Source organism: Olea europaea, chromosome 4 (assembly GCF_002742605.1).
Source record: "Olea europaea var. sylvestris chromosome 4, O_europaea_v1, whole genome shotgun sequence".
Lineage (NCBI taxonomy): Eukaryota > Viridiplantae > Streptophyta > Magnoliopsida > Lamiales > Oleaceae > Olea > Olea europaea.
The window spans coordinates 17,122,064-17,144,196 of NC_036240.1; the positions used below are offsets into that span (position 1 = coordinate 17,122,064).

Sequence of the window (22,133 nt, forward strand, 5' to 3'; positions counted from 1 at the left end):
TGTAAACTAAAGGGAGAAATATAATATTGGCCTCTCCGGTTGTCTTTAATAGCAAAAAGACCCAAACTTCGAGGTTTTAGAATATAAATATAAGAAATTTGGCCTCATTTCATGCTGATTCACAATATGCTCCTATTTTAATTCTTTACGGATGCCAAATTGTGCATAATACGTAAAAAAAAAATCTTGCTTTGGAATTTTGGCAAAATTTGTATCATCAATCATGCATTTAGCCCATGCATTGTATGACACATTCTTCTTCAACATTTATTCAACAACTTCTTGTTCACGCTGATGCATCTCATAACAAGATTAGCATATGAAGTTTCAAAAAGTACTAAATGTATGGTCACTCAAACCTATGCAACTATTATGTCCTTGGCAAAGTCTTGGGTTGACGCAATTTTATATTTCCGTTCATGATAAAATTAATTCATCTCTAGCAAAGATAAACACGTTAGAGAGATGCTACATGTACAACCTCCTCACATGAGAAAGAACTCAAGAATTTTTTAATTATTGTGGGTCCGTTCTCATGTGAGAAGCGTGTAACTCCAGTGTACAAGCATCATTATTCGTGATTTTCAAGGGAAAAAATCAAAAAGCACTACATTTAGGGTCATGGGGATCCTGTACAACAAATTCAAACTTGACAATGTCCAAGTATTACTCAACTTTAGAAACTTATCTTCAACTGGTAAAAAGAACTGTGTAGTTTCCATTGATGAATAACTTTAGTGGATCGCGTTGTGAGATTCACTAATCTCGATTTTTATTTATTTTTATTATGTTTCAAAAAGCACCAAATTTTGGATCTTTCAAACTTGACACAAATATTTTGTCCGTTGCACAAAGTGAAACATGTCACACAATACACAGAGAAGAAGCTCCCATAATTAGTTTTAAATTTCGCGAATTTTATTGCTTTCAACTAAAACAAGTTTTTAGCATTTGATTTTCTTAATAACAACGTAGTAATCGAAACATGTGCTAGAGGACAAATAACAAAGACAAAAGGCCAAATTGGCCTCTTCGGTTGTCTTTAATAGAGAAATGACCTCAACGCTACCTGCTCATTACTTCTACTATCTTCAAAGAAAGACTCAAAATAATTTCAAATTTTTGGCAATTTCAGAAATATTCATAAATATGTAAACTAAAGGGAGAAATATAATATTGGCCTCTCCGGTTGTCTTTAATAGCAAAAAGACCCAAACTTCGAGGTTTTAGAATATAAATATAAGAAATTTGGCCTCATTTCATGCTGATTCACAATATGCTCCTATTTTAATTCTTTACGGATGCCAAATTGTGCATAATACGTAAAAAAAAATCTTGCTTTGGAATTTTGGCAAAATTTGTATCATCAATCATGCATTTAGCCCATGCATTGTATGACACATTCTTCTTCAACATTCATTCAACAACTTCTTGTTCACGCTGATGCATCTCATAACAAGATTAGCATATGAAGTTTCAAAAAGTACTAAATGTATGGTCACTCAAACCTATGCAACTATTATGTCCTTGGCAAAGTCTTGGGTTGACGCAATTTTATATTTCCGTTCATGATAAAATTAATTCATCTCTAGCAAAGATAAACACGTTAGAGAGATGCTACATGTACAACCTCCTCACATGAGAAAGAACTCAAGAATTTTTTAATTATTGTGGGTCCGTTCTCATGTGAGAAGCGTGTAACTCCAGTGTACAAGCATCATTATTCGTGATTTTCAAGGGAAAAAATCAAAAAGCACTACATTTAGGGTCATGGGGATCCTGTACAACAAATTCAAACTTGACAATGTCCAAGTATTACTCAACTTTAGAAACTTATCTTCAACTGGTAAAAAGAACTGTGTAGTTTCCATTGATGAATAACTTTAGTGGATCGCGTTGTGAGATTCACTAATCTCGATTTTTATTTATTTTTATTATGTTTCAAAAAGCACCAAATTTTGGATCTTTCAAACTTGACACAAATATTTTGTCCGTTGCACAAAGTGAAACATGTCACACAATACACAGAGAAGAAGCTCCCATAATTAGTTTTAAATTTCGCGAATTTTATTGCTTTCAACTAAAACAAGTTTTTAGCATTTGATTTTCTTAATAACAACGTAGTAATCGAAACATGTGCTAGAGGACAAATAACAAAGACAAAAGGCCAAATTGGCCTCTTCGGTTGTCTTTAATAGAGAAATGACCTCAACTTTTGAAATTTTAGAATAGGATAAATAGCACAAAATGTTCTTACCTTTCAATGCTATTGTAAAAAACATCTCTAACTTTCATTTTTTTTTGGCATTTTTACCTCCATTTCCCACTTTCATGACACATAAGGTTCATGTCAATCAAACACACTCTAAATGTAGAATCATTCAAATCAGCACAACTATTGTGTCCTTGGCAAAGTCGAGGGCTCTCTCAATTTTACACATCGTTGATGATAAAATTAGTGCATCTCCAACATAGATAAATGCATTATTAGTGATTTTTCAAAAAATTTCAAAACGAACTACATTTAGAGTCGCTGGGGCCTAGTACAACAGATTCGTCCTCAACGTTGTCTAGGTATGAGTATGACCCAACTTTATAAACTTGTTTTTAATTTGTACAAATAACATGGTTTATGTTCCCATTGATACTTAATTTAATGCATCCCGCAATGAGATTGACTTATCATTCTCGATTTTTTTACGCTTCAAAAAGCACTAAATTTGAGATCTTTCAAACTTGACACACATATTTGTCCATGGCACAAAGGGAAAACCTCACAAAATCCAAGAAGTGTCTGTGTTGTTTAATTTTGCAACTTTTTTGCTTTCAATTAAAAATAAGTTAGTAGAATATTATTTTCTCAAGTAACAATGTGGTAATTGAAAATCTACTTGAGTAGGAAAAAAAAATTAAGTGAAAAAAAATGAATCTGGAAATAAACAAAGTTTATTTGACCTATTTGAGCCCCAGTAATTTTTCGTAATGTATAGTAAACTGATGGGAAATGTATGGTTAAAAAAAGAATTTTTTTTTTCATATAATATTATTTTAATGAAGAATGTGTGGTTGAAAATAAGGACTGTAGAAAAAATAGTGAGAAAAAATGGAGCTCAAACATGAACTAAATGTAATTATGTCCTTGAGTTCTACGCTATGCATTACGTCCACTATCTTCAAAGAGAGAAACTATTTCTTCTAATTTTGAGCAATTTCAGAACTATTCATAAATATTTAAACTAAATGGAGAAAGAAAATATTGGCCTCTTCAGTTGTCTTTAATCGCGGGAATTCAAACTCACCTCTTAGTGTTTGGATAACAACATTCTTGAATTTCTCCTCTCCTTTGTAAGAAGTTTTATCTTATCTCATACTTTCTTGGAAGTGCTTGCATATGATATCTTCTCAAATAAATCATTTTCTAGTGCTTGTTAAATGACATATAGAGCCTACTTGTCTCTTTCTTGCATCCTTCATGATGTCCCTTGGCGCTGGTGATAGAGTAGTCTCTTCTCCTGGCTCATTGTACCTCTTCTCAACGATCTCCAGTAGATCTAACTTAACATGTTTACTAATAACAGTGGACAACTCCAATATATATTGATCCTGGGACCATTCTTTCATATCTTCCAAGTTCCAACTATTTTTCTGACACCATAATTTCATCTTCCAACTAAAACATGGGCTAAGCAGTTGGGCTCATTGCATAGATTCATAAACTTAAATCTGAATTAAGTATAACTATTTATTGGGACGAATCAATTATTTATTTTCACTTTGTTTCCAAATCAAGATTATTCACTGCAAAGTCAACTTATTTCTGATATCGTACATAGAACACAAAAAGTAAAGGTCGAAACATAACCATCATGCAACGTCCCTTTTACATTCTATCACCAAAAACAAGAAAATCAAGAAGATTAAACCAAAGTGCCGGACATGAAGGAAATCCATCTTCCTTAATTCTGTACATTCCTTTCTGGTCCAGCAAAACAGACATGCTGAAAATGCAGTAACATTATTTGTTTTCAAATGGAGCACTAAAGCCCTCAACAGTTATCAAGAACATTTATTTTGAAACGAAGACAATATTCTACTGCATCAGCTATATTGAAGAAAAACAACCCTGCTTCAGTTTTATCTACAAACTTTGCTGTTTTCAGTTTCGTAATCACCTGCCACCTTGGATTTGCCACTGCTAACTGCAAACCAGTCAGGTAAATCATATGCCATTTTCGTCGAATAAAAATTATAATTTTCAAAGACTTCAGAGTAAGTATAATAGCCTCACCTTTGTGCCTCCTGAAATCAGTTTCTTGTGCAGTTCTTGTAGGGAATAAATACCAGAAGTGTCAATGTTCATCACATCTGTCATAATCGTATATAGTTTAGAATGAAAATGAAATGTTTGATATGGTAAACTTAACAGGACTCAAATTGGACAACTGACGAATTATGTGAAATTCCTCTCAACAATTTTTAGTACTCTAGATATGAATGTAGCAAACAAGTTCAAGATGCATTGACCTGAATAATAAAAGTTCAGAGGCTAACAGAACTTACTGGACATGTCAAGGATTAATACCCGAACTCCTTTCGTAATTTCATTAGTCTCATTTTCGTTGAAAACCCTCTTCAGGATTCTGTAGCATATGAAAATATGATTTACTGATCGTAAAATTTGAATTTAAATAATTTTAGAAGAACTCAATTCATTCTTATACCTTTCTCTGATGAAACTAGCATTTGCAAAACAAAGTGTTCCGGAACTAATACTGACAATTAAGATTCCTGGAATTTGAGTGGCTGCCGGAAATTGCAGGATGTCACAGAATATATCTGTTCCTGGAAGTTTTCCTAGTACTTGTGTACTAGGTTTAATGGAATCTACTATTATCTTAGCAAATGAGATAGACACCTGCAATAGATTTGATAGACATGGAAAGCATTGTTAACTATCTGATCCAAAAACTGCACTTGAGGATCAATTATCACTTCATTTGTGGTTATACAACACTAAAATTTCACCTCTTTATATAGTGTACACGAGACTAATCTATATATGCTGGATATTACACAAGTCATTCAAGGATTTAAATCAGGTTAAGGACTTCATGTTTTCCAAGTGCAATTTCTAGTTTTCTAGGCAAGACTTCAATTTTCCATAGTTAGAACTTCATCTTCCAAAGCCTTCTTTAATGATGTTGTTATTCTTCAGTTTTTCAATGTTTTTGAAGATTGAAAATTATCTTTTAACAATTATCTTATGTAATGAGTAGAAACTCAATATATTCGAATTAGATAAGTTCGATTTTCTGAAAAATATGAAGTGACAACACCATTTCTCTTACTATAGTCCTTTGCAGCGAAGGATACTGAAACTAGAAAAGATACTTCAACTAGCCTCTTCTCTGTATATGTAGTGGAGGAGGCTGGTTATAGCCAACGTTGCCTAGTTTAGATAACTCGATTGTTGGAGAAGGAGACATGGATTTTGAAATCTATACTAGATTAACATGTATGAGATATAAATAACTATTTTCACTTGAAAGTAAATAAATGTAATTTATCCAAATACGCTTGAAAAGAAAATGTTATAAATTTTTAAGCCAAGACAAGCATGCTTGTTTGAGATCTTTTCCATTATGCATTTCAAAATCAAATATTTTTCAATATTTTGCACTTTGTCTACTTTTAAATTAACCTATTATTTCGTGTTTGTATGTTTGAGTAGGCATGTATACTATGAATTTTCTCTCATGTCAACCTTGATTAAGTTCCATCATATCAAGTCCATAGTAAGCATGAATCATACTTGATGCACAACCATGGATGAAAGCTTTCTTAACATAATGCCCTGAAACATGAAGTCCATAATAAGCATGAATCATGCTTGATGTACAACCATGGATGACAGCTTTCTTAACATAATGCCACGAAACATGAATCATGCTTAAAGTACAACTATGGATGACAACTTTTTTTACACAATGCCATTTGACAGTTTTAAAAATAAATTGTTATGCAGTCAACAGTTTTTTTCCAACACGCCAATTGTCAATAAAGTAGTCATCCATGGTTAAACAAATAGCATTATTGAGTAAGCATACACTTATGGCACATTTGGTGGGACAGACTCCACAAAACTAGATGATATTATAGTAACGTCTAATCATATTATGTACAATGTACTATTCTATCAAAAGCTTAAAAAAAATAACTAAATTACGTACCGCGATAAGAAGCCCGATTTCAACAGAGCCAAACAAGACCCCAAAGAAGGCACCAAGACAAACAATAAAATCAAGTTTGTCCACCTTCCATATATTATATGCTTCATTTAAATCGATCAATCCAGGAAGAGCTGATAATATGATTGACGCTAGAATGGCAAATGGAGTGTAGTACAAGAGCCTGGTGAATAACAGCAGGGACACAAGCACTGTTATAGCCATAACTATATTTGACACCACTGTTTCACAGCCTGCACTAAAATTTACTGCAGTCCTTGAGAATGAACCTGCACGATCAATTCTTCAGAACTAGTAAACAATTTTGGTAACTGCTATTAAATTTATTGAAAAACATTGTTGGTGACCCAAAATTAGATCATTTTTTTACCTTCGACAAACCTTTATTTTCTCAAAATGCTTTCCCAAAGTGATACAGGATAAAATAAAGTAAAGAAAAAAGTAAGAAAAGGAAAATCTCAGAATAATTATTTTTGTAAATTTAAAAGATCAATTGTGTGAACCCATGGCTACCATTTCTTTGTTACCATCCAGATGGTAGCCTTTAATGGAGGCAAAAGATCGCCCTACTGCAATGGCTTCCTGAAGCAATCAACATCCTTATTATTTTTTCCAGCAAAGAGCTCAGTGCTGACAACAAAAATTTCATCCAAACAATTTGATGATATGTGATTTTATGTCTATGTCCATGTTAATGGTGTAGAGTTTGAGCACCAAAGAAAACAATATTTTACAGTACAAAAACTGCATACACATAATGAAAATGGGATACAACACTGTAGCACACCTTACCTATAGGCACTATACAAACTTCGACTCAATCACTCTCAATCCTTGCTCTCTCTTGCTCATTCAATCCACAATAATAAAATGGCTGAACGCATATTTACATGGATATTATGTCGGTGGGGATTAACTTATTCTAGAATATTTCATTGATGGTGGTGGAATGAAATTATTGTTAGTTTAATGCACATTCTTCGAGTAGTGTTTTATAAAATCACATTATGAATTTACGTTCGTTTATTTGCGTGTTATAATTTGAAGTGATTGTCTAAGGTTCCATGATCATATAGGATGTCACAAATTGTATACTCAATAGATCGGGTATAGTAAGACACAATTTGTGATGTGATCAAAATTATATCGTTCACAATTGATTTATAAAGTTAGATGCTTTATGTTGATAAGATTGTATTGTTCTTATTAAAATTTGTCTAGATCTTGAAATAGGAACAATAGTATGTTTCGATGCACATTGAACGGGACCGCATAGATGACTCATTTGTGATCGTTTGAAATGAGACTTTACTTGATTATCAAACAGGTCACCTAAATCTTAAGTGAGTAATGTACCTTTGATTGTTAGTTCAAGTTCTTTGAGGTGCCAATGAGTAAAGTCTTAAATAAAAGATTGATCTCAGTGCTTTGGGAATCGGGCCGAAACAATTAGAGATCATATACTTACAATATTGGAATCCATTAATCATTGAAATGAGACAATCGTCACTCTAAGTTATTTTCCTAGGCAAATTGAATCTGAGCTTAGTAGGTCGACGATAAGATTATTAGACTTTACATTGTGATTTGATCACAACGAATTTGTCATATGAAAATGGGACTTAGAGGGTAATACATGTTGAAGGGCAAAATGGTCATTTTGCCAGTTTTATCATATTGATGGTCAAATGGGGGTTCACTTGTGGAACGATAATCAGAGGATATTGTTATTGGATCATAATTTGTTTCTATAACTATCACTCGACTCGAGAATACAATCTCGATTTTTTGGTAGAATAAGTCAAGATTGATAGATGTATTTCAATTGGTCAAGAGTTGACCCAATTGAAAAATCTATTAGAGTTTGGGTCATGTGAGTCCAGTTAGGTCCTTCTCTTGACTCCAATAAAAGGTGTGTGACTTAATTGGTCTACTACAATAAAGTCCAAGGGAAACTCTAATAGGACATTATAAATATGCACTTTATTGGCATATTTTGAATGAGAATTAGGGTTAGCCACTTTTCACTTTCTCTAAAAAGAAATTACACTTAATGGAGAACAATGGAGAAGATATAAGGGAGGAAGCAATTGACTAGGCGATTAATAGCTCATTAAAAGGTTATCATCTCCCCCTTTTATGTGTGAAGATTTTATAATCTAATGATCTTAAGGTCACTAAAATCCTTATTTACATGATTTTAATTTTCAAAGGAAAATTAATTTCCTATTGTGATGATTAAAATTCATTAACCAACAAATAGTATCAGAGCCAAGGTTATTGTAAGCCTTGAGTAGGATTAAATTTTTTTTTTTTTTTTAAATCCTAGTGTAATATGCATTTTAGTTGGGTGGTGTTAGGTTATTTGATTTTGACATGTTTATGCTTTAAATATGTTTAAAGTTATTGTTGATACATTCATAATCACTTTTGGCCCTAGAATTTCGTTTTACTTCCTATTGTATTCCATTTGTTATAATTATTCTCTAGAATTATTGTAAGCCATAAGGCACCTTTTTTTTTTGTAATTTTTCTTTATTTTCACACTCGTATTTTGAGGAAGAAATGTAACTTGTTGCTATAATTTCAATGGAGAGGAAGGAAGGACAAAATGCAAGAAATAAAACTAAGAAACACCAAAGGCCGATCGGAGCAGCCATAGCTGCTGCTGTATTCGCAGTAGTAGATGCTGTTGTCGAAGCAGCAGGTCATCCGAGGGCCGACTTTGGTGGCGGCTTATTTTGGGGTCGTCGGAGTAATGTGTGTTTTTGGTAAAAGTGTATTTTCTTACTAGGGTTTGAAAATTATGGTAATTTGGATTTTTTAGGCCTCTCTTTAATACTTGGGCCAATGTTGTTGGATAATAGCCTTGTTGGTTTTTAGTTTTGGGCCTAAAAATTAAATTAACCCTATTTTCATGTTACATGAGGTGGACTACAAGAAGATTGAAGAATTGGGTCGGGATGTGACCCAATGTAATTCTTTTTAGCCATGTTGTAATTTAAATTCTTAGGATGGGTCATTAGTAATTATTATTCATTTAATTATTGCTTTTATTGCTTTATGGATGGATGAATGTTTAATTATTATTGCATGTCATGTAGATTAAATGAAACACCACCCGGTACACTAAAATCATATTCATTTACATTTAAATTTTTTTTTATCACTCTAAATTAATTAGAGGTGGTTGAAAAATATTTTATAATTAGCGCCATTATAATTGTTTATATTTGGTAGACTAATTAAGTGAAAATCCAACAGTGCAAAATAATAAGTGGAAGAGGGTTTATAGGCATGTATAAACCTACGGTCTCCTCCGCCATCCAATTTGTTATTAAAATACGTATGTTTAGTATTGAATTATATCGATCTCCCTATAGGAAAACTACGATATTTTAGATTAACTGAAATTAGATCTAGTAATAGAATTTCTTTAAAAATGAAATAATGAGATGATCATCCTATAGACGACATCTTATATATTTCTGATATTTTCAAATTATTGACCGGGGTTATTACACTTATATATGAATATTTTGGAGGACTTCCTATAGAAGATTTCAACAAAATTATTCATAGGCTAAATAATAATTAATTCTCATTTTCTTGTGGTATAAGATGCCTAGCTTAATAAAATGAGTGGGATGGTCCCAACCTTGCTAACAACTACATTGACCTCCTATAGAGGGCGTGTTAAAAGTTGTAAGGGTTTAAGGTTTTTTTATTAGAAATATAGTTTTGGGTCTATATTTGCATATTCATATACATGTATCATATAAATATTATTGCTCATTTTATTAATACGCGAATCGTTAATTTTACAGAAAATGTTGCTTAATCCATTATCAGTAATACTTAACAAAAATCAACTTGTGGGAGAAAACTACGTTGACTGGAAAAGGAATCTTAATATTGTTCTTATCGCTGAAAAACACAAATTTGTGTTGGATGAAATTTGTCCCGAAACCCCTAAAAATGACTCCACGGAATCTCAAAAGGCTACATATGAAAAGTGGCATTATTCTGATTAGATGACCCGTTGTTACATTTGGCATCCATGTCAAATGTATTACAACAGAAACATCAAAATATACAAACTGCTTTTGACATAATGGAAAGCCTTCAAGAGATGTTTGGACATCAAAGTTGACAAGCTAGGCAGGCCACCATTAGGGCAATTATGAACACACGCATGAAATCGGGTGCATCTGTAAGGAACCATATGTTAACCATGATTGGTCACTTCAATGCTGCAGAGGTTTTAGGAGCTGACATAGATTCCGAGACTCAGATTGACATGGTCATTGAGACTCTTCCTAAGATATTCTCACAATTTATAGTTGATTATAATCTACACAAGATGGACATGTCTCTGACGGAATTAATGAAAGAGCTATAAAATGCTGAACCTGTTCTAAAAGTTAGGAGTGGAAGTGCTTTGACTGTTACAGTCGGACCCTCTAATCCTAAGCCTTCTGGTGGCAAAGGAGGAAATAAGAGGAAGAAGCCAAACAAAAAGCCAGATAACAAGTCAAAGGAGAAGAAAACTATTGCCGATGGGAAACCAAAGGAAAATTGTTTTATTTGTGGACAAAAGGGTCACTGGAAGAGGAACTGCCCAGATTACCTAGCTAAGGGAAAGCAAGGTAAAGGCAATAATGACATATTCATTGAGTCATGCTTAGTGGTTGATTCTACTAATACCTGGATTGTAGATTCTGGAGCCACTAATCATGTTTGCAATTCTTTACAGGGATTCCAGGAAACTAAGCATCTCGGTGAAGGGAAGTACACTCTTAGGACTGGCACAGGAGCAGTGGTATTTGCCAAAATTGTTGGTACTTTTACTTTATATTTTGAGAATCGTAGACATTTGATATTAGATGACTATTATTATGTTCCCGAACTTACACGAAACTTGGTTTTCGTTGCACTTTATATCATGTTGGTTATTCGGTACTTTTTACTCGTTCTATGGTGGTTATTAAGTTGAATAATTATGTTATATGTTCGGGTCATATGGTTAATAGTCTTTATGTCTTAAGTCCTTTGATTGACTCTATACATAACACTACTGCTGCTAAGAAAAGAAAGAGGTCATTCAGTACTAATGAAACTCTCTTATGGCATCTTAGATTGGGTCATATCAATCTAAATAGAATTCAAAGATTGGTAAAGGATGATCCTTTAAATGAGTTAGAGGTGAAATCTATACCAACTTGTGAATCTTGTAAAGGAAGGAAAGATAACCAAGAGGCCCTTTAAGGTTAAGGGACTAAGGGCTAAAGGGGTTTTGGAATTATTACATTCCGATATTTGTGGACCTATTAGTACTCGGGCTAGAGGAGGATACGAGTACTTCATCACCTTCACAAATGATTATTCTAGATTTGGATACATATACCTTATGTCTTACAAATCTGAAGCTTTGGAGAAATTCAAGGAGTTTCAGACGGAAGTTTAGAAACAATTAGGTAAGAGTATCAAGGCCCATCGATCTAATCGAGGTGGTGAGTATCTATCCCAAAAGTTTAAGGTCTATTTGTCGGATAATGGGATATTATCCCAATTGAGTGCACCAAGGACTCCCCAACAGAATGGTGTCTCGGAAAGAAGAAATCGAACTCTTTTAGATATGGTAAGATCAATGATGAGTTATTCCTCATTACCTATATCATTTTGGGGATATGCACTACAAACAGCCATTTATATCTTGAATTTGGTACCATCTAAGTCAGTTCCCAAGACACCTCTTGAATTGTGGAATGGGCGCAAGTCCAATTTACACCACATTCGGATATGGGGATGTCCAGCACACGTGCTAAAGGAAAAGACGGATAAGATGGAATCAAGATTAGATGTTTGTTTCTTTGTAGGATATCCAAAGAGAACGAGAGGTTACTACTTCTATAATCCTCTTAATAAGAAAGTATTTGTTAGCACAAATGCAACCTTTTTAGAGGATAAGTATATAGAAGAACACAAATCTACTACTAAGATTCTATTGGAAGAGATGTTACATGGTTCAAACAACTCAGTTTCAGATTTTCGCATAGAATTTAATAGTGATGACTTGGAACCTCCTACTGAACCAATGGTTGCTGATGAAGCAAGTGAGCAAGTGATGTCCACAGGGCCTCATAGGCAAATAGAACCAGAGGTAGTAGAAAATAAGGCACCCATTGTTGTATCTCCACATGTCCCTTCAAATGGGGACAATGAAGATGTTGTTCCTAATCAAGGACAGGATCAAACAGTGGAACGAGAGGAAGGACCTTTGGTCAGACTGGACAATCAGGCAACTTCAACCATTACTCGTAGTGGGAGGGCTGTGAGACCACCTTCTAGGTACTTGCTCTATGGAGAATCCTATCAGGCGATCTCTACTGAACAAGAAGAAGATCCCACTTCGTTTAAATCATGGAAATTAGCCATAAACTCAGAAATGGAATGTATGTATTCCAACAAGGTTTGTGATCTTGTAAATGCACGTAATGGGTTAAAGCCTATAGGATGCAAGTGGGTCTATAAAAGGAAAAGAGGTATAGATGGGAAGGTTGAAACCTTCAAAGCAAGGCTAGTGGCCAAGGGTTTTACCCAAAAAGAAGGCATCGAATATGAAGAAACCTTCTCACCAGTTGTCATGCTTAAATCTATTCGAGTCCTTTTATCCATTGCCACTCATTATGATTATGAGGTTGGCAAATGGATGTCAAGACAGGATTATTAAATGGACGTTTTGAGGAGACCATTTACACAATGCAACCTGAATGGTTTGTGAAAGAATGTCATGAAAGGAAAGTTTGCAAGTTGCAGAGGTCCATTTATGGACTCAAGCAAGAGTTCAGATCTTGGATTGTAACATTTGATCAAACCATCAAGATCTATGATTTTAAGCAAAATCTGGATGAACCTTGTGTATACAAACGAATACAAGGAAAGAAAGTAGTTTTTCTGATTCTTTATGTAGATGACATTCTACTCATTGGAAATGATGTAGGGACATTGTCATCTGTAAAGAAATGGTTGTCACATCAGTTTGATATGAAGGATTTGGGAGAAGCTAGTTATGTTTTGGGAATCCGTATCTTGCGAGATAGGAAAAATAGAAGGATTACATTATCCCAAACTTCATATATTGACAAAATATTGTCCAGATTTGGAATGCAGAATTCCAAAAAGAGACAACTTCCTTTTAGACATGGAATTCATCTATCTAAAGAGCACTGTCCCAAGAATGCAATGGAGATAAATTACATGAGAAAAGTTCCTTATGCTTCGGTTGTGGGAAGTCTCATGTATGCTATGCTTTGCACTAGACCGGATATTTGTTATGTTGTGGGTATTGTTAGTCATTATCAGTCTATTCCAGGACCAGAACATTGGGTAGCGGTAAAGCATATACTCAAGTATCTTCGGAGAACGAGAGATTATATGCTTGTCTACTCAAGACATGATCTAAATCCTATTGGATATACTGATTCTGATTTTCAATTCGATTGTGACTCTAGGAAGTCTATATCAAGATCAGTATTTACACTGGGAGGTGGAGCTATGGTATGGAGGAGTATCAAGCAATCTTGCATTGCTGATTCCACCATGGAGGCAGAATATGTAGCGGCTTTTGAAGCTGCTAAAGAAGCTGTATGGTTCAAGAAGTTTCTTTTGGACCTTGACGTGGTACCTTTGGCAATGGGGTCCAAACGCTTTATTGCTATAATAGTGGGGTGATTGCCAATGCTAAAGAACCGAGGAGTCATCAGCGTGGCAAGCACATCGAGAGAAAATATCACCTTGTTAGACAAATTGATCATCGAAGAGACGTGACGGTTAGTAAAAGTGCATCAGCAGATAATCTTGCGGATTCGTTCACTAAGACCTTACCAATTAAGGCTTTTGATGGATATCTTAAGGGGATGGATATTCTTGATATGTCACACATACTCTAAGAAGGGTAAGTGGGAGATTGTTAGTTTGATGCCCATTCTTCGAGTAGTGTTCTGTAAAATCACATTATGAATTTACGTTCGTTTATTTGCGTATTATAATTTGAAGTGATTGTCTAAGGTTCCATGATCATATAGGTTGTCACAAATTATATACTCGATGGATCAAGTATAGTAAGACACAATTTGTGATGTGATCAAAATTATGTCGTTCACAATCGGTTCATAAAGTTTGATGTTTTATGTTGATAAGATTGTATTGTTCTTATTAAGATTTGTCTAGATCTTAAAATAAGAACAATAATGTGTTTCGATGCACATTGAACGGGACCGCGTAGATGACTCATTTGTGATTGTTTGAAATAAGACTCTACTTGATTATCAAACAGGTCACCTAAATCTTAAGTGAGTAATGTACCTTTGATTGCTAGTTCAAGTTCTTTGAGGTACCAATGAGTGAAGTCTTAAATAGAAGATTGATCTCAGTGCTTTGGGAATCGGGCCGAAACAATTAGAGATCATATACTTACAATATTGGAATCCATTAATCATTGAGATGAGACGATCGTCACTCTAAGGTATTTTCATAGGCAAATTGAATCTGAGTTTAGTAGATTGACAAGGAGATCGTTGGACTTTACATTGTGATTTGATCACAACGAATTTGCAGTATGAAAATGGGACTTAGAGGGTAATACATGTTGAAGGGTAAAATGATTATTTTGCTAGTTTCAACATATTGACGGTCAAATGGGGGTTCACTTATGGAACGATAATCAGAGGATATTGTTATTGGATCATAATTTACTTCTATAATTACCACTCAACTCGAGAATGCAATCTCGATTTTTTGGTAAAATAAGTCGAGATTAATAGATGTATCTCAATTGGTCAAGAGTTGACCCAATTGAAAACATCTATTGGAGCTTGGGTCATGTGAGTCCGGTTAGGTCCCTCTCTTGGCTCCAATAAAAGGTGTGTGATTTAATTGACCTACTACAATAAAGCCCAAGGAAATTTGTGCAATTTCCAAAATCTAATAGGGCATTATAAATATGCACTTTATTGGCATATTTTGAATGAGAATTAGGGTTAGCTACTTTTCACTTTCCCCAAAAAGGAATTACACCTAGTGGAGAATAAGGGAGAAAATCTAAAGGAGGAAACAATTGGTTAGGCCATTAATAGCTCCTTCAAAAGGTTATCATCTCCCCTTTCTATGTGTAAGGATTTTATAATCCAATTATCTCACGGTCACTAAAATACTTATTTACATGATTTTAATTTTCAAAAGAAAATTAATTTCCTATTGTGATTATTAAAATTCATTAACCAACAATTATAACCTAAATTAGCTATAGAATAGCAGTGACCATTGGATTCCATATTTTTAAGCTTTTAAATACCGGCAATTGACCTTCAATTCTCCCCTTCAATTCCTACGTTTTAATTTTAACTCTGCTAATCATCAAGTGTACTTACTTATTCCTTTTGTCAATAAGTTTGCTACTTGTTCTTTGGTGTTTATGTGCTCCAAGTTGATATACCCTTTAAGGAAGTTTTCTCTTGTGAAGTGATAGTGCATTCTGACATATTAGTTCTTGCGTTGCGCATTGGGTTCTCTTGAATGCGAATAGTTGATTGATTATCATGATACAATTCCACCATAAAGCTTACCGGTTTATGTAGGTCATTCTTCAACTACATTTGCCATGAACTCTCTTGAGCTACCATTGTTGTTGCTCTATATTTAGAGTCTATCATTGATAAGGACGCTATTGGTTATCTCTTACTGCACCATCACAATAGCAAATGACCTTGCAAATGTCCATAATCAATTGTTCCTTTTACATACCTTAGAATTCATCTAACTACTTCAAGATATGGCTTTTTTGGATTCTCTAGAAGCAACTTACAATCCAGATTTTGTATGCAATGCCAGGTTGTGTTAGCATCACAAAAAAAAACTTCCTGCACGCTACTAATACATGGTTTCATTTTCCAAGGTTTCCCTTCTTTAGCACATAGCTTGGAGATAACCTCGATTGGTGTCGATATCAATTTACAATCGATCATCTAAAACTTCTATAATAGACCTTTGACATACTCTTATTAGCACAAGAATAACAATTCTTTTGCTCTAATTTTCATCTCGAGTCCTAAAAAATAATTTAGTTCTCCAAGCTCTTGCATTTGGAATCTCATCAATATATTCCTTGTGTTTCGCTAGTTTTCATCTTCTTCATCTAGAGTGACGATGAGATCATCCAAGTACTCTAGCAATATTTCCATTTTGTACTTTGACAAATAGGCTTGAGTTTGCTAGTGCTACCGAGTACTTTGAGCTAAAAATTTGGCTATCTTATTGTATAGTGCTCATAGCATCTGTTTTAACCCATAGAGTACCTTCTTTCGATTGTAAACATATCTTGGCTTTTCTTTGTTCTCAAATTCGTTATATTCTTACAAGTATATGTCTCTATTAAGTTCTCCATAGAGAAATGCAATTTTCACATACTCGAGACATAGCTTTGAGGACTTTCACGCCACTAATGCTATTAGCACTTATTGTTATGATCTTCGCCACTAGACTAAAGTTTTCATCATAGTCTAGTCCATATTGGTGTGAGAATTCACAAGCTACCAGCCAAGTTTTCTATCTTTCTATCGATTTTTTACGATGATTCTTTACGTTGTATACTGATTTGCATAGTAAAGGCTTCACTCAATCAAGTCTTGGCATTAAATCTTAAGTCTCATTTTTCCATAGAGTCATGAACTCTTCATTCATTACCTTTCTAGACTCCTTGTGTTGGAGTTGGACCACTTCTTCAAAGATCTCTGACTATATGAAATTTGGTCTTCTTCTACTACAAGGTTGGCATACTTGGGGTTTGGTTTATCACTTATTATGTGATTTTGAAGGTGTGGTTGTGGACTCGTTAGTACCTCAACCTTTTCTTGTTGGTTCAATCTAATTATAGTGTTGTTTGTTGCACTCATGTCTACCAAGAATTTTGCATTCTCCAGTAGATTCTTTTTGTCACTTGATTCTTGTGCATCTAGTTTCCTCAAAGCATTTTTGTGATTTTATGATCTCCTATTGTAATTTTTCATTCGTTTCTTTTAAATCAAGCAGTTACACCCTCTGTAGTGTTCAACGCGATGATGCTTTGTCAAACATCATGCTCCTTGATGTGTAGCAACGATCTCTTGTGAGGTTGTAGCACCTCCATCCTTTCCTTAAGTTGTATCCTAAAATGTACACCTAATTTCCTTTTTATCGAACTTGTTCCTCAAGTGAATAAGCACAAACATAGAACACATGCAACCAAAAACTCAAAAGTGACTAACTAATTTCCAAAGCTTATCAAAAGGAGACATGAACCCTAGCTTTGGTTGTGGTAGCATGTAATTTACTTGTGCTGTTGTCCTCATACACTTGCTCCTCAAGCAAATAGGCACGAACACATAACAAATACAGCCAAAAACTCAGAACTGACTAACTATTTTCGACATTTTACCAAAAGGCGACACGAACCCTAGCTTCGGTTGTCGTAGCATGCTGGTTACATGTGTTGTTATCCTCTTACACTATGCCCATAACTTTCTCAAAACTTTCTTTGTATGTAGCATATTTCAACATGTTTTTGGAAGGTGTTGATCCTTTCTTTCTATTGTGGAGCATTTGGACATGTCAATTGATGGTGTATTTTATTTTCTAGTAAGTATTGGAAGAATTCGCTTGATGTGACCTCTTCTCCATTATTCATGAATAGGCACTAAATCTTATTTTTGACTTATCCTTCCACTTTTTCTTTGAACTCTTTAGATTTAGTAAATATCTCATATTTTTTCTTTCATAAAGAAACCCATGTACCTTGAAAAGTCGTCCATCTCATACAATGGCTAAACCCATATATATAGGGGTGATATGTCAATAGAATTGGAGGCATTTATTCTAGACTAATCCATTAAAGGCGGTAGAACCAAAATTATAAATTATTTCTCCTAGAAAGCTCTAGAATGGCGGTGACCATTGGATTCCAACATGTTCCAGGTTTCCAAAGTCGGCAATGGATCTTCGAATGGTGCCGGAGATGTGATGGTTGAAAGAAATGTTAGTCACAGAACTAAGAGGATTTTTGTAGACAAGCTTTTCTCTGTTGCAAGTTACTTTGTTTTTTATTAAGTTTAAGCAATTGGTTCTGCTGAATTAATGCAAATGTTTTCAGGGCTAATGAAATGATGATGTGACACAGAAAATTATGCATTATTTTTATCGTCTAAGTAAACAAAAATGTGCTTTTTTGGACAAGTTGTGCCTTTCGTAATATGATTTCGTAAAGGGACAAATAAAAGGGGAAACGAAGAAAAGGAAAGCACAACTTGTCCAACATGACATGTTCCTGTCAATGTGGGGCATCGTGGCAATGCAATGATCCCCAAAGATCAGTTATTCGGAGAAAAATCCTACTTATTGAAATGAGATGAAAAGGAGTATAAAATATACTAACAGTGAGAGCAATTAAGGCACAAATCGATCCAATTTTTGCTGCTTCTCCAACGTGTGGACCTCCAAATTTTAGTTGATGAACTGAACTTGGATTGAGGCCTCCTTTGAAATGTTTTACAATTTTGATGCCATGCTTATCAGCTTTCGTCAAGTAAACTGTTAAAGTAGATAATATCACTGAGAAAAGTGGTGCCATGGCTGGTAACCAGAAAAGTTTCTTGTTCCTAGTGCCCTGCAATTTGAATGGGATACTCGAGTAATTGCTGAATGAAAGAGTAAAAAGCGAAACTGTAATCCATTTTAAATTCTAGAGGTCCCCCAGCCTATGTCTCGAATTAAAGTGGTCATTATTCTGTATTTGGTCGTGGGGTTCTTAATTTTATAATTTTCATTCAATCAAGTCACGAACTGCCATGTCATTGTTTTCGTTTGTCAAGCTAACGAAGTTGGACAAAGGGACTTACTTGATTGAAACAAAAATACTAATTAACAATATTATGACAACGGAATATCAAGGACGAGAAAATTGTGGTATAAGAATGGCCCCAGAATCTTTTATCTTAAAGTAGTCTGTATACTTACGACGAATCTTGTAATCAGGATGAAGATAAGGAATGAACAGCCAAGCACAAAATTCAAAGGATACCACTGTCAACACAGAAAGTGAGAATCAGGATGAAGATAAGGAATGAACAGCCAAGCACAAAATTCAAAGGATACCACTATCAACACAGAAAGTGAGAAAGGCTTAGTTTAAAATGATCAATTATAAGTAAATAAATAAGTTTTAAAAAATGAATTAATTTTTATTGGTGAAAGCTAGAAATAGGTTACTTATCTTGATGGCCCAGAAAAAGTTATCTAGACATGTTTGAAAATATAAACTTAAAAGTAATTTCTATTGCTTTTTTAAATTTGGCCATATAATGTTTATCACTGTTTGATACTCTACTGTCTACTTTATCAAACATGCCAAAGTTGCTTAGATTTCGCCGCGTGACTCAAACAATTAATTCTGCACGAACCTAACCTATGCAAACCACATAAATTTTGTCAGTTGAGAAAAATCAGGTCGAATCGAACATTAAAAATCATTAGAGAAGCTTACAGAATGATGAAGTGCTTTTACAACAGCCTCCATTACGGAGACCACATCAGTTTTGGTTGTAAAATTACTAAGTCCCAGCAATCCCTTCAATTGTTGGAGGCCTATTACAATCGCTGCGCCTCCCATGAATCCAACTATGGCTGCATGTGAGAGAAAATCCACAAGAAATCCCAATCTGAAAATACATGAGAAAGTTAGTCCGATATTTAAATATAGGGGAAGTTCCTACAAAAATCTAGGGTCGGATCGATATAGAAGAGAATTCTTTTGTCAATCTGTTTGGTTCAATATTGAAGATCTAAAGAAACTTGATTCATAACAACAACCAGAAATGATGTTAGTTAGTTTATGTCTACTGGCTCCCGAGGCATAGCCAGTGGTGCAAAGGATAGGAGTGAAGGTTATCTCACGTCTTGTTGGCAGCCGTAGTGTGAAGGTTCGATTCCTGAGATATGGAATTGAATTCTTTATAGGGGCAGTGTACAGACAACTCTTGTTCCCCGGTCTGCTGGGACACATCCCGCGATTTACCTCCCTCACAAAGCTCTAAGGGCGTGGCGATGGTGCCCTCAAGGTTGGAGTTCAACCTTTTTTTTTTTTGGTTTATGTCTATTGTACCTTTTCTAACATATCGTTCAAAGATTAGATCCATGTTATGAATGGATTCTCTTTTTAAGCCCTCATCTGGCCCCCATTCGCTTTCATTTTTTTCCTCTTATTTTCAACCACACAGTCTTTCATAAAATAATATTACACGTGAATCGAAAAAGTTTTATTCTTTTCAACCACACATTTTTCAAAAAAATTATATTCCAAACATTAAAATTTGGAAAAAAAATGGAGGCCAAACGGGGGCTTAGTCTTATGAAAAATTTATCTCAAATATTCTCAATTTATCCTCAATTTGTGTCATTTCCACTTTGTTGGAATCTAATTCTTAAGGGCATGTTGACACGCAGTATTGTGCAATTTTAACCATTTTTTCTTAATAATGTCTTGTGTACAATCTACGGTAACAAACGAGCCATAGAAGAATAAATTGGAAAATTAAAGAGAGGATAAACACCCACTTCCGGAATAAGACAACCTGAAAATTCCGAAGACAGCTTGGAAGGCTCCAGTGAAGAAAGTAATGGTGAAAACTAGGCTTCTGTAAGCAACAGGATCAACTGAAGGGTCTACAACTTTTTGTGTCATTGCAGAAAGCAGCAATGAAACTACAGCCACCGGACCAATGGCAATCTCTCTTGAACTCCCCATCAGAGCATATATCAAAGGTGGGACAACACTTGTATCTGAAACGCAGAAATTAATCAAACAAAACAGAGCTATATATATATAGATCAGGAAAACATGGAAATATTTGTTACTCACATAGGCCATATTGAGGATCAAGTTTTGCAAGATTAGCATATCCAATACTCTGCAACGATTCCCTTTCAAGATTTCAGAAAAAATGGAGATTTGTCGCTAAAAAACATGTTTTGTAAACTAAACTGAATAGGACTGAACACGATTAAACTGAAAAAAGTGTAGTTTATTTGATCTTGTATAACCATATCCGATCTAGCATAACAAGAGCTGAAAATTATGCAAACCTGAGGTATACAGAGACTTGCAAGAGTTAAACCAGCCATTAAATCTTTCTTGAACTTTGTGGCGCTATAACTCCTTCCCCACTTCAGGATTGGAAATAGGCCTTGCAAGAACAAAACATGGCCTTGAGTCGGAGATTTTTTTTTCCTTTGTTGAGGTAGAACAGTCTCTCTTATGGAGCTTCTGAGTTCATGCCATAGACTTGGCGGGTCGGGGGAGCTGAGCAACCACTTGGCCCTCTCAGTCTGGCCGGGGGAGGCGTCAAGATCAAGCTGCTGTAACTCCATTGTGGAGTTCTCAGCAGGCAATGTGCCCGTGGTTTCTTGAAGTGTTTGGGTGAACTCTGGGGCTGAATAATTGTGTTGCTCAGTATATAAATAAAAGCCACATGACCTCAAGCTTCTTCTGGCTGTCACTGCTTTTGTCTGGGAAGTAAGTTCTCAGTTATATTTAAACATACGTTTTGTTTACACGTCTATAGAATTAGTACTCATAATTTATAATTACTCAAACTTAACTTTTTCAATTCTCATAATGGACTAATCACTTTTAAGTGTTTATAAACAGTAGGTCTGTAAGGTGGATAATAAATGAATATAGTAAGTTGTGAATTTTATGAAATGTAAAAATAAAAAGTATTTTTACAAAAAGAAAAGGAAAAAAAAAAAAAAAAAAGTTAAACAGCGTCAAACATCGACAACTACATGACATGGGCT

The 22,133-nt window shown here is 34.6% G+C and overlaps 1 pseudogene; it reads right to left on the reverse strand.

Annotated features, from left to right (window-relative positions):
- Positions 1-3,799: 3,799 nt before the first annotated feature.
- On the reverse strand, positions 3,800-21,865 carry LOC111393835 (annotated as a pseudogene).
- Positions 21,866-22,133: the final 268 nt, after the last annotated feature.